Source organism: Choristoneura fumiferana, chromosome Z (assembly GCF_025370935.1).
Source record: "Choristoneura fumiferana chromosome Z, NRCan_CFum_1, whole genome shotgun sequence".
Taxonomy (NCBI): Eukaryota; Metazoa; Arthropoda; class Insecta; order Lepidoptera; family Tortricidae; genus Choristoneura; species Choristoneura fumiferana.
This window is the reverse complement of record NC_133472.1, coordinates 19,793,428-19,803,721: the sequence shown is the minus strand read 5'-3', so window position 1 is coordinate 19,803,721 and position 10,294 is coordinate 19,793,428.

Sequence of the window (10,294 nt, the reverse complement as noted above, 5' to 3'; positions counted from 1 at the left end):
GTTTTATATTCATTGCATCGCTAGCAACAGTAACGTTTTCGGTGGGTAGTGTTATATTGCCTATTTTTCTCCTAAGGCACTTGCATTGCAGCCGTTTCGAACTTCCCAAGGTCAGCGAAACCATTTTTTTTAAATCTGGGGTCTAGAATGGTAGCTTCGCAGAGCAAATAATTTGTATCTACGTCGGCGAAGCGAGATCGCATTTCTGCCTTAAAGAAATCCATTAAATTGGAAATTGGTGGTAAATGTGCGACATTTTCGGCGTGTATATAGGTGTCTATTTTTTCCGGATTAATTTGCAGTAAACAATGTATAAGGAAGCTGATACATAGTTTTCGCCGCTGACTTCCACTGTCACGTCATAAAAAATCTTCAGCAATGGCAGTGCGTTTTGAATTATTTCCCAATCAGTCTCAGGTAGGGCCAGGTCAGGCCTCATTAAGGCTATTGTAAAAACAATAGCTTTAGCTTACTATTTACAGAAAAAAGAAGAATTTGTATACATACAAAGGCATACATGTACCTATTTATATTACACTATTCCACGGTGATTCCACGAATCTCATATGAACTCCGAAATCCAATTTTCATATTAAGACGCTGTCAACACCAAAATGCCCTTGAGGATTCGGGATTTTAGCTCCGCCTACTTGCTCCCAGCGCTATTCATAAGTGAGCGGCGAGAAGATTAACTATTTGCATTCGGCTAGCGACCGCGATCAGACATCAACACGCCTGCCGGTAGATGGCGTTAAACTCCTGTAAGGTTCCTATAGAGCGCAGAAGAAAACAGACAGGACATCGTTAAAGAAATATAGTTGGTTTTTAATTCATTTTCGTAATTAAAGTGTGAGCAGATTGAATGAAATTTCGCCGGGCGCCGCGCGGCGTAATTACTATACAAACTAACTAAATAATCAAGTATATTGAATTGTTTTGAATTTAAGAGACCGCGACGCATTAAATGTAAAGAAAACTCCACCATATTCCTGTTGGCGTAAGGTTTAATTAAAATCCACTGCACAATATTTTAAAAATCTTAAGTAAATTTGCATCGACGCTCGCCGTTGCCGTCCCGTTTTGCTAGAACGAACAATTCTGAGAACACCTGAACGTAACCGATGTGAGCTAGCATCGCAACGATACTCGAACTTCGCGTGTTGCCGTCCCGCTGACGCTTAGGACATTTAACATGCGAGGGAAAGGGATGGTGCGATACGAACTTCGTTTTTCGAGTTTCGTGGTAGCCCCGCAGCGAGCAGTACGTACCTACTCATTTCATTACACATTAAATTCATTACAACTCCCATCGCTTTCCGTTCCGTTGCGCTGAGTGAGATAGATAAGAAGAGAAGAGGTGTCGCACGCGAGCGAAATAATAGAATACCTATCGCACAGCACAGTGATGTTTAGGGTGATGCTTGTATCTTACGAGTGATGTGTAATATGTCATTACGCGGTTGTGTGATATTTCATTTGTGATATTAATCGCATTACTTACACATGTCTAGCATTCTAGTCTGAAGTAAGATTCCAAAGCTGGGTATTGTTCCAGGACCCCTACACACTACACAAGCTTTTAATGACAACCATCTTGTCGTAGCGGGTGATAAAATTTTATGAATTTCGATTTGGAGAAAAGTTTGCAATTTTTTTTTTCTTCGAATAACTCCGACTAAAGTGGGATCCTACGTTCCGCAATAAATCTTCAATACGGTATTTGACTATTTTGTATGTTTTATAAATTAAAAATTTACAATGCCTGTTATCGAATAATAATAATAATAATAATTCATTTATTTTCAAGAACAACATAGGTCCAAATTTGAATACATACAATTCTAAAATTTTAAGTTAATGGCGGTGGTTGTCAGTTTGGCAAATACAATTTCCGCAAAGAAATATCTTCTAAAAATTGTATTTATGCATTTCGTCTGATAGAAAACAATTTTTTACATACTTTTGCAAACTAGTGTCTTTGCAAAATGCTAGTTTCTGTCTAAATCTTCTTATACATTTTTAAAATCTCAAGAGTTTATTTCTTTTTATCCGTCATCGGTCCCGTCCGCACGTTTTTATCGCAGCGTGCAAACTACGCTGAACGGAACGGCGGCGCCGGCGGCCGGCTGCCTCGCAGCCCGCCCGCCCGCCTAAATTGAGGCCTTATTTCATACCTCATACCATAGACTGCATCAAAGCCCCGCATGCGTTCAGAGGATGAGACTTAAAGTGACAACGCCAGTGTCAGTGGTTTTATTTATTTTCCTTGAATGTTTGTTTTTACCTAAGTTTCTGTAAGTTATTTGTATGTTCTTTAGTTTTTAAGTGTTTTAGCCTTTTTATTTTTAGTTTACATGCCTTCACAGCCCTGTTTAACCTCGGTCGAACTGCTGTATTGCCCCACTTGTGGGGACAACAAGCAATATAAGGGACAGAGAGGGCTCGCTATCCATACAGCTCGACGACATGGTACTCGCATGGTTGTCGACCCCGCGCTGCCAAGTGCCTCTCAGCCGACGCCTTCGTCCTCCGCTTGGGTTCCTACAGCTGCACCCATTAAAATAAAACTCTTGCCGAAAGACTAGGGCTGTTGAAGGCATCAATACCAATTGTAAAAAGAATTCCCCGTGGTGCGCGCTTATCAGTTGCCGGTTGCCTCACCAAGTGCATAGCCATTCGGATAATTCTACTGAGGCCTGGGAGTGTCTGCTCACATTTCCTTACACAGTACTACATGCGGATAAGTCAAAAAAAGCCTCGCTTACAGCTCAGTTAAAGGATAATTCATCTTCAGTTCTTGATTTACCTGCCATCCCTCAATATTATAATAACAATCACTCATTTTGTCCAAATTCTAAAATTAAACTAATAGAAAATAAACTTTCTGAAGGAAATGTGAGCGGTGCGGCCAGACTTTTGTTTTCCAATGACGACTTGGCTACGCACTCTTCCAAAACCTATGCTGCCTTACTAGAAAAGCACCCTTCCCCTCCCGCCTCTCCGAATCTGCCAGGTCTCCACGAATTCTTCGGAAACCCTTAAAGCCCTTTGTGAGAAGCATCCTGCTCCCTCGGACACTACGCAGCTTCCTAGCTCTGCCTCTAACACCCAGCATCATCTTAAAGTTAACCCAGAAGCTGTACTATGTGCCATTCAGTCTTTTCCGAACGGATCTGCTGGCGGATTAGATGGTATTACTCCACAGCACTTAAAGGATCTAACTGGCCCTGCTTTGGGAGATGTTGGCAAATCACTTGTTAATGACTTGACTTCTTTAGCCAATCTTATGATAGCAGGTCTGGTCCCTGAAGAAATAGTGCCCATTCTATATGGAGCCAATTTCGTGGCCTTGTCGAAAAAAGAAATAAAGGAAAGGAATCCGTCCGATTGCCGTTGGCAGTACCATACGTCGCCTCGTGCCTAAGCTGTGCTGCCGAGCACTCCGCGAACAGCTGATTAATAAATTTAAACCACGGCAGTTAGGTTTCGGCGTTCAGAGCGGTTGTGAAGCTGCTGTTCATGCTGCTCGTACTTTTCTTGACTTTACTGACTGCGACATACTCTGTTTTATAAAAAATATATACCTCGTTGAGTTTCTTGCCGGATTCTTCTCAACAGAGGTTTTTCCGAACCGGTGGTAGATTTTTTTTGACATTCATAAGTGCTTGTTATAGCCTAAATTGAATAAAGATATTTTGACTTTGATTTTGACTAATCAAAATTGACGTGAAAAATGCATTTAATTCGGTTGATAGGGGCGGTTTGCTAAACGAAATTCAAAAGTAAAGTTATAGCAGCCCTTCTAAATTACTCTTTGGACTGAAGAAATTGCCTCAAGCGTGGGGTGCCAGCAAGAGACCCGCTTCGCCCCGTAATTTTTAGTCTTTCTATCCATCCCATCATATCTGTCTTGAATTCAAAAAATAATTTGTGGTATTTGGACGACGGTACACTGGGGGGGGAGGGGGGTCGGCGTCATCTGTCATTCAAGATTTAGGTACAACATGAACATGCGGATCGGAATGGCGGGAAAACAAACATTCGCCTATACCGTACTAATTCATGTCGATAGCGCCGCCATCTCCTTTATCTATCCGTTTGTTTCAGATCACTGAAAGCTGTCACAAAATTATCGTTGATAATTAAAAAATGAACTTTAAAATTGACAATCTGTAAAATATATTAATTGTATCCGCTCAGTACAAATATTTTTTGAGCAACCCTCTATGGGCAGGCGTCTATTCGCGCGGAACAAGATGGCTACGTTGCAATCGAAACTCGTGCACATCGTCCACATAAAAGTCAGTGCTGCAAACGGAAAATTGAGGTGGTTTAAACTTAAGAAGACTGAATTCTAGCGGTCTCACTTCTCTTTGCAGAGTTTTATGTGGTTTGAGCTGGGAAGCAAATCCAGTAAGTAAAAAATACACTATTAATAGCTATACGTATGGATGGATATATACAAACTAGTTAGGAAATGCAGACGGCGCTTCAAAACAGTCTGCATGAATGATCTCTTCCCGCTACTCTTTGCAAACATCTCGCTTTTTATCCTGCTAATTTGCTGTCACTACTGTCAATTTTTTTTTAAATTATCGATAAGGCCCTGATGAGCCATTTTTTGTCTGATTTGTCAAGATGGCCAACATAACGCGTCTAATCCGTCTATCAGCAGCTCAACAACTAGCAGACTGCTAGCAAGCGCTTATGAATCATACTTCTTGACAACCGTCTAACAAGCTTAATCAGTCTGCTAAGTAATAGACCGATCAAACCTCAATTGAGGATTTTTTATGAATAAGGCTGTAAGTGAATAATAATTGTTTTTCTACTAGGAATTTTATTTCGGATGCACAATGGCATGAAAAACAGCAAAATTCTATGTACCACCATAATCGCATCTTATCCTATATAACTATAACAATAAAGTCCTAACTACTATCTTGTAAACCAATATAAATCAGTTTCCGACGTTTAAGAGTTAACCTTGTGGTTTTCAAGATTTTATCCCTATCCTATGGAATATTGGAATAAAAAATAGCGTATGCGTACACAATAAGAAATCCTTAGAAAACCATTATGTAATTTTCTTGGGCGCGTTGCTGCCACTCTTAGGGGCTGTTTCACCATCCATTGATAAGTGTTAACTGACGGTTAAATGTGATGCCGTCTCTATTTGTTTTGTTCGAATAAACGAAGACGGCATCATATTTAACCGTCAGTTAACACTAATCAATGGATGGTGAAACAGCCCCTTAGACTCATTATATCCTGATTGACTACATGGAATTGATAAATAAACTGTAGCGCGACGACGTGTGCCATCTTGACCAGTTCCCACATCCGGAGCGAAAACCCGAGCTGTTTGATGCCTGGATGTCAGTTGTTGGGGACTTGCTGAAGGGCATCGATAAAAACAAAATTTACAAGTACAAACGAATTTGTGACCACCATTTTGACCTGTCCTGTAAAACCTCCTGCAATAGCCTAATTTGGTCTGCAAAACCAACTCAAATTTTGAAATGTAAGTAACATTTAACTTATTAACAGAATGTGACCATAGAACTTACCCATCCATACTTATACACATAATGATCTGTGATACACAGTGCAGAGGCTTGTCTAACACACTTGTAATCACAGTCGTTTTCACCACTTCTTTCTGTCGCACGGTATAAGACGAGGATAGAAAAAGACGGTGAATACGATCGTGAACGACAGCGCGTTAGACAGTTATAAAGCCTCAGTTTTAGCTATGGTTTTCGTCCAAAGCCAAAGCCGAGGATCATTCACACCTTCGTTACACTTATTTAAGGAATTTGAGCAGAGTAAATAAAATACTTAATCACGTAATTTGTTTAAATAAAAAAATATTATAGGTTCATAAATTATATATAGAATATGAGAGACAAAGAGAGCAAGAAGAAGAAGAAATATACCCTATCCTGGGTGTGTCCGACACGATTTTGGCCTGTTGTTCGGGTTCATACCCTGGACGACTGTTTCCAATTCCACTGTATGAAAGGAAGATCATCGTGTATGACATTCCACTAAGCTATTGAAAAAAAAAGCATTGAGAAAGTCGTTGGGCCGACTGTTTTGGTGTCAAGGTGTGCTCAGTTCGTCCCTTAGTATTTTTTTTTCAAACAGGTTTTTAGATTCCTGGGCGGGCTTTAGATGATTAATTAATAATAATATCCCACTAATATAATAAATGGGAAAGTATATAAGTCTGTTTGTTTCTTTGTTTGTTACTTCATCACGTCTAAACCGCTGAACCAATTTAGATGAAATTCGGTATACAGATAGTTTGAATCCAGGGGAAGGTCATAGGATAGTTTTATCCCGGAAAGTTGCATAGTTTCCGCGGGATAGTGAATACCGAAATCTACGCCGACGGAGTCGCAAGTAACGGCTAGTTGATTAATATATTTTTGCTGAACAATGTAAAACGGTCAAGGATGTTTGGTGATGATGAATAGTGAAGTTAATAATGAGAAATTAATGTGACATTACAGGTGTACGGCAATCAATAATTTCATATGTGGAGACAGACCACAATTACTGTCACCACATAAGGGGCTCTAATCCATCATCAGCAATTTCTTGCGGTTCCGGAGCAACGTCCTGTTTGATAAGCAATAAAGAAGAGCATACTCGAACAGCCCATGTCAAATACGATGCAGGTAAAGTATTTAAATATTAAATTACGGCTTAAATACTGTATTGACGTGGTGCCCGAAGGTCCCGCACACATTAAACTCCGGCCGTGAATCAGGCCTGGCTGGGATGGGAGGTTAGAGAAACTAGCTCAGGGACAGGAATCAGTGGATAAAATAAACAACGTTTATCAAATTTTATTGATGTCACTCAAATAAAATTGTTTTTGGATAGGTTGGGTGACACACTTTCCCGGCCCGGATAATACCGACCCTTTTTTTCGTGTATGTACACGCACATAGAAGCTCACGTCAGTTTCTATGGGCGTGTACACAAAAAACAGGGTTGGTATTATCCGGGCCGGGAAAGAGTGTCACCCGTTTGGTATACATGTCATTCTAGCATTTCACTTTCACCACAGATATAGATACACAGAGATAACGCAAGTATTAGGATTTGTTTTGAAACTAAGCGTGCCGACTTTTTCTCCTGTGAATCTAATAATCGAATAATCTTCTGTGAATTTTTTATATTTTATTTGTTTTTATCAATAACTACTAATATTAAATATAATGACCCGGATAACTCACGAAGACGAAGGGCTACGGATTAGCCCGAAACATGTCGAGCTAAACTCGATTTAAGACGTGAGTTATCCGGGTCATTATATTTAATAGTCTCACGGTAGTTTCATGTTCACAATAACTACTAAATTTCGTTTTTCTATAATGGTTAGTACCTTGGCGACCGAGCTTTGCTCGGGCTAAAACTCGATAATAAGCGTTTGCCCAGAGATAAGACCAAGCTAAATCGATTTTTCGTCCGCGAAAACCCCTACGTACCAAATTTAATCGAAATCGTTGGAGCCGTTTCCGAGTTTTCCGAAAACGCTGGTGTGATGAGATGAGATGATGATGATGGATGGAATGAGGGTACTTCCGTCTCGCCGTCAGGATGCGTTCATGATGTAGGTACTTGAGTGAGAGCTTCAATAAGAACTTCTTTTGGAACTCACGCAGCCACATGGCATTCATCTCTTTTTAATACCATAGCAAGAAAAGCCTGAAACCAATGTTTTACAAAAAAAAAAATTCAATAAAGAATTAAAATTTATCACTTCTAATATTGTTCGAAGAGGCGTCCTTTATTTGCTATGCATTTTCTCGCTCTATCTACAGTCTCTCGGATAGATCCAGTTTATTCTAGATACCTATTATTTATACCGTTTGATAGAGCTCGTGAAGCACTTTCAGCATCAGTAACTAGTTTTTCAATATCTTATATACTTAGTTTAGAAGTAATTGAGTGAGATCAATTATTTCAATCAGTTAAGCTGTTTTTGAGATATAAAATTTTGAAGTGATAAAGTCGTGGGTTTTCAACTTTTTGCTACTTATAAATAATATTCATAACTTTGTTTTCAAAGCAAATTGATTATGTCTGTGAAATTTAACAACTTTCTCCAAGAAACATAGGGTTGTGAAATAAACAGTATTGTGTATAAGCAAAGGCCGTATTGCCTAACATTTCTGACGCTCGCGATCGCAATCAAATGACAGATTGCACATCTCCGGAAGACTATATGCGACATTCTCGACGCTAAGTGCAGAGATAATGTGTCCGGGTTGAACTAGTACAATACATGTTCAAAAGTACCTAATATTATACTTAAACAGAAAAAAGTTGTCGTAGTAAGCTATTTTTTTTTGTTATTTAATTTTGCAATTTTAGTTTACAGGTTTTAAGAAGATAAAATGCCGTACAAAATTGTCCACACGAGCAAAAATTTCAAAACTGTTCTGTCGTGTATTAGAGCAACGGGAGTACAACGGAACTCTATTTTGGCCAAAAAAACATCACCAATTAGTCAAAATGAAAAGAGTCAGCCCGATAACACTTGGGACCGGTTAACATGTACATAATAAGGCAAAATATAAAAACATAATATTATGACGCCATGGCTGAAATGAATATAATGAGCAACAACTCCGATACCGAACCGGACGTACAACAAGAGATTTACGAAATAAGAGACGTAAAATTGATGCTACACAACCCTCTTATAACAACAAAGCAGAAGAATGTTTTTAGGTTTGTAAATATGTGCTTTGGAATTAAAATTAGTCCCCTTTAAGCGAATCTCGTGCCCAGATGTAATTTTGAAATGACGGAAATCCCTGGGTGGTGCTGGTGATCGACTGTACATTAATAATTGCAGTATGGTTCATGTACTATAAGTAAAATAGTCTAAAGCAAGTTCTTTATAAAAATGTTATTAGTAAAGACAGGCTTATAGTCCTTTCTTATAGGATTACTTTGCTTGTTGGGAACAGACAGACAGACAGACAGAGTTACTTTCTCATTTATAATATTAAGTATGGATATTAACACCCTGTCTGTCCCAGAATTCGAGATACTAAAATGACAGTCTGAAATGTCAAACGTAAAAATAATGTGGCCAGCATAAAAGGAACAGTGCTGCTCCGTGATTTCGGTTTCGTAAATAACCGATAAAATGTTTATTTTACGATAGCAAAAATAACATTAATGCATTCAATATTCTACTTTCCATTTTACTTTATCATACGATTAAGTGATGAAATCTAAGCACAAGTAAAAATACAGTGTTCATCACTTAGTGCCAACGTAAAAAATAATACAGAGGGGCTACTACAAAACTAGAAAAACGAAGTTCGTATGGCACCGTTCCTTTCACTCGCGTATTGAATGAGATAAGCGTCAGCGGGACGGCAACATACGAAGTTCGAGTTTTGTATTTCGTAGTCAGGGCCAGCAGGGCTACTACGAAATTCGAAGTTCGTGTCGTTCCGTCCTTCTGACACTACTATTCAATTTAATACGTAAGTGAAAGGGACGTTACGGTACGAACTTTGATTTTCGAATTCCGGAGTAGGCCTTCAGATATCACACAACGTCATTGTTCATGTTTTTCGTATTCAAGTGGTATTCAACCGATTTTCGTTACTTTACTCGTATTGTCATAGAAGATATGGCGGAAAATTTCATAATAAACGTAGGTGATGATGATGATTCTGAGGCATCTAATTCAAGTACGACAAATACTGAAAGTTCAACAGATTCAGAATAAAGAATTTCCAATTTCAACTGTTTTTTTTTTATTACCCCTGTGTATCGTTTCATAGAATAATCAACACGCAGAAAATTTATTTTGAAGAAATTTAAATTATTTATTTTGTTTCAAATATATTTTTTTATTTAGATATTCATAACATGGAATAATAAATCAAATATTCATTATTCTCATATTATTTAGTTAATGTTAAACTTACTTAGAATTAAATTGAAACTTAAACATCAACATCTATAATAAGTCGAAATATCTCGAAAGCGGTCGCATTTTTATTAGACCTATTTTACCTTTTCTAGAATGTCCTAAGTGCCCTACATTTTAGTACATCACGGATCCGTTCATATCTTAATATTTTACGACATACATACATTGGTACCTACAAAATCTTTCGGTGATAACCGGTTTCGGCACATCACTATTTATGAGACGCAAAAAAACAGGTAACACGTGAAACGTCATTTTAGTATCTCGAATTCTGGGACAGTCCATAGGTTTTTTGATATGTGTTGTTATTTTGTATTT